This window comes from Pinus tabuliformis, chromosome 7 (genome assembly GCF_031772625.1).
Source record: "Pinus tabuliformis cultivar Carrire ecotype Pingquan chromosome 7, CPIR1, whole genome shotgun sequence".
Lineage (NCBI taxonomy): Eukaryota > Viridiplantae > Streptophyta > Pinopsida > Pinales > Pinaceae > Pinus > Pinus tabuliformis.
The window spans coordinates 1,598,370,166-1,598,373,523 of NC_142293.1; positions in this window are offsets into that span (position 1 = coordinate 1,598,370,166).

Consider the following 3,358-nt stretch of genomic DNA (forward strand, 5'->3'; position numbering starts at 1 on the left):
ATCCTCATATCTTCGTTTTTAATGGTTATGGGTCATCTAAAAACCCACACTTCATCGAAGTCAAATTGCTAGGCCACACACTGTCAGTATCACAATTGGTCGCAAGTATTACATGGTATCTCTATCCTCAGATCTTCGTTCATAATGGTTATGGGTTAACCACAAAAAACCCTTCTCTTCAGTCACCTTCATATTCAACAAAGGCTTCTCAGCAGGGAAATTCATGCAATGGGGACCATTGCTTCTTAAGGAGGGAGGAATGATCTGAATGGAAAGTGGCATATACCCATGGTATTCATTCAACCATGGTATTTATCCACCCATGAAATCTACCCATGGTATTGTAAGTGACATCCACCCATGGTATTCATCCACCCATAGTATTTATCCACCTATGATATTTATCCACCCATGGAATCTAACCATGGCATTGTAAGTGGCATCTACCCATGGTATTTATCCACCCATGGTATTGTAAGTGGCATCTATTCATGTTATTCATTCACCCATGATATTTATCCACCCATGGAATTTACCCATGGTTATCTAACTAAAAAAGACTAAGTAACAAATCACATTTCGTAAAAGGACAGATTGTCCACCACAATGTAGCTTTTACAATTATTCTTTGTTTTAGTAAAAAAGTTTCTTTGTGACTTTGTTTAATGTATGCCTCCCTCCCCAAGATCCATTTCAATTTTTTACATCTTTGGGGCCTCCCCCCAAGATCCAAATCAACATTGGATGCATATTTGACCTTGCAGTGGATTCTGGACTCCCTGGGAAGGAGGTGAATCCTGGTATTACTTTGAGGGTGGAGGTGTGAGCCTCTGGATTCCCTTGTTGCGGATGCAAGCATTGTATCCTTTTATTTGTTAGTCGAACAAATGTGCATATGTGTATATTATTATAAAAATTGTACTGAGATGGGTTTATAAAGCTCCATAGATAGTTTATAAAGTTGTATCGAGTATGTATTTGTTGGGTGAAGCAAATGTGTATGTGTGTATATGGGTATATTATTGTAAATATCATAATGTGATGTGTTATAAAGCTCCAGTAAACGGTATGATTGTCATGTTTCAGCAATGATCATTGTAAATACCGCAACGAACTAAGTTATAAACCTCTATGGGCAATATGTTGTGCTTACAACAACCTTGTTAGTTGTGGGTGTTGTTGAACACCGAGGATGGTGTTCCCCCAAGGAGGAGGGTTTTGTAACAACCCTGGTTAAAAATTCATGTAAGAAAATATAACACCAAGGTCATGGGGCATGTATTCCAAGTTGAATGGTCAGAAAAACATCCTAGTGGATGTTCATTTTGATTATTATGGCTAAAGGAAATTGACAAAGGCAGTGGCAAAAGATTTGGAAAGGCAAAGTGGCATTAATTGACATTTTATTTACGAAAATAATCGAAATTAGGAGAAAAGGAAGGTGAAAGGTCACAAGTTGCATGTGAAGAAGAAATTGAAGGAAAATAATGGAAAATGAAGAAAATAGAGGCCTCATTAATACAAAGGCTTCTAAGGATCAGTGGGCAGGCTTGGTCAGTGTAACCTTTTATCAGTTCAGTTTTGGAGCTCTCATTTTATTCTCTCTCTCACATACTCTTGGACACTTAGTGTTTTCTTGGAGCACTCTTGGAGAGTGTGGCATACTTGGATGCTTGGAGGAAGAAGACAAAGGAAAAGAAGGAAAGTGCAAGAGGACATCGAGATTAACAACTACAATGGGTTTTTCTTGCAGGTACCGAGTTGCATATATGTTTTCCTCACTAGTTTTGGCATGCATGGCATATGCATGTGGTTTATTGGTCATGATCTTTCATTGGCATGGAGGATTTCTTGTATTGATAGTGGATATGCCTAGCCTTACCATTTCTGGGATAGCCATGGTGTTACGGGTTCATTTCTTTGTTTTTTTTGTTGGTTCTCATGTTTCCTTTAGCTTGGGTTGAGTTACTGGTTACCGGGAGCCTTGGTTGGACAAATGCTCTAGAGGCCCTGTAACAGCTTGGGTTGAGTTACTAGTCCTGGAAGCCTTGGTTGGAAAAACACTATGGAAGCCCTTGGTGGGTTGAGTTATTAGTCTCGGAAGCCTTGGTTGGAAAAATGCTCTAGAAGCCTGACAACAATTGTGGGTTGAGTTACTAGTCCTGGAGGCCTTAGTTGGAACAAATGCTCTCGAGCCCTGGAAGGCTTGGGTAGAGACTAATCTAGTAATGATTTGTGATGTCCGACTATGAAGTGGAATCACTATTTGAAGGGTTGAGGTGGTTTGGCCTCTGGAAGTCTTGGTTCGATTTTCATGGATTGTTCCATGAGATTCCACATTCATGCTTGGAATATGACATGGGGGTGACGGGTTGAAGAGAGATTTGGCTTAGCCATGTCTATGGTCAGGTGGTACGTGGAAGTCCTAGACTTGGTTACATTTTTCTTATGGCAATAAAAGCTCTTTCCTATGTTATTGATGGGTAAATATGCTTATTGTTGTGTGGCTTATAAGGTTGTTATATGGTTATCATCTCTAATATTTATATGTTGGTTATGAATGAGTTTTACGACTGTCATGATGTTTGACTCATATCATGTTTTTACTTGTAAATGGATGAACAATGTATCTATGGCCTAATAGATGAAATTGCAACTAATGTGTTGAGGCATCAATGTTTCTTAGTGATTTTTAGATAAGTATGAGACCCCTATGCTCAAATCAATTGTTAAGACTTGTAGATTTCATATTTGTTATATGTTTGATGAAATGCATGTCATGGGTAGTAGGGGTCCAGTCTACTCCTTGTCATTTTTTTTTGTAAATGTATCATTTTTATGTTGTGTAAATTCATTTATGAAGGTGTCATTGAGTTCTGGACAGTGACATGGGCTTTGGGCTTGAAAAAGTGGCAAAAATCTCGGAGTCACAGGCACAATACTAGGGAAAAGGTCCCAAGAAGCACCCTTGCCTGTGCTGTGGGAGCTTCTGGAGCCTACTAGACGCACCTTGGTCCATATCAAGGGAGCATCCATGGGTTTGATGCACAAAAACTTTAGTTGGTCTTAGGGGTTGGTTACCTAAGTGGTTGGGATGGCTCCTGGGAGTTATGTTGCTGATGTGGAAGGTCTGTGTGGTGTGTTCTGTCGGTTCCACTTCCTTAACTGACACATAGAGAGTCAAAACATATCATAGTAACTTCTCTTCACATGTTTACCCCAATTTGTTGGTTACTTGGGTAGATGTGGGAGGAGGGTGTTACATAGTGGTATGAGAGCAAGTTTCGTTCTCTCTGGGTGGTTTCTAGTTTCCATTCTTTTTGGGTGATATATGATACCAAAAAGTAGTATCAGAGGC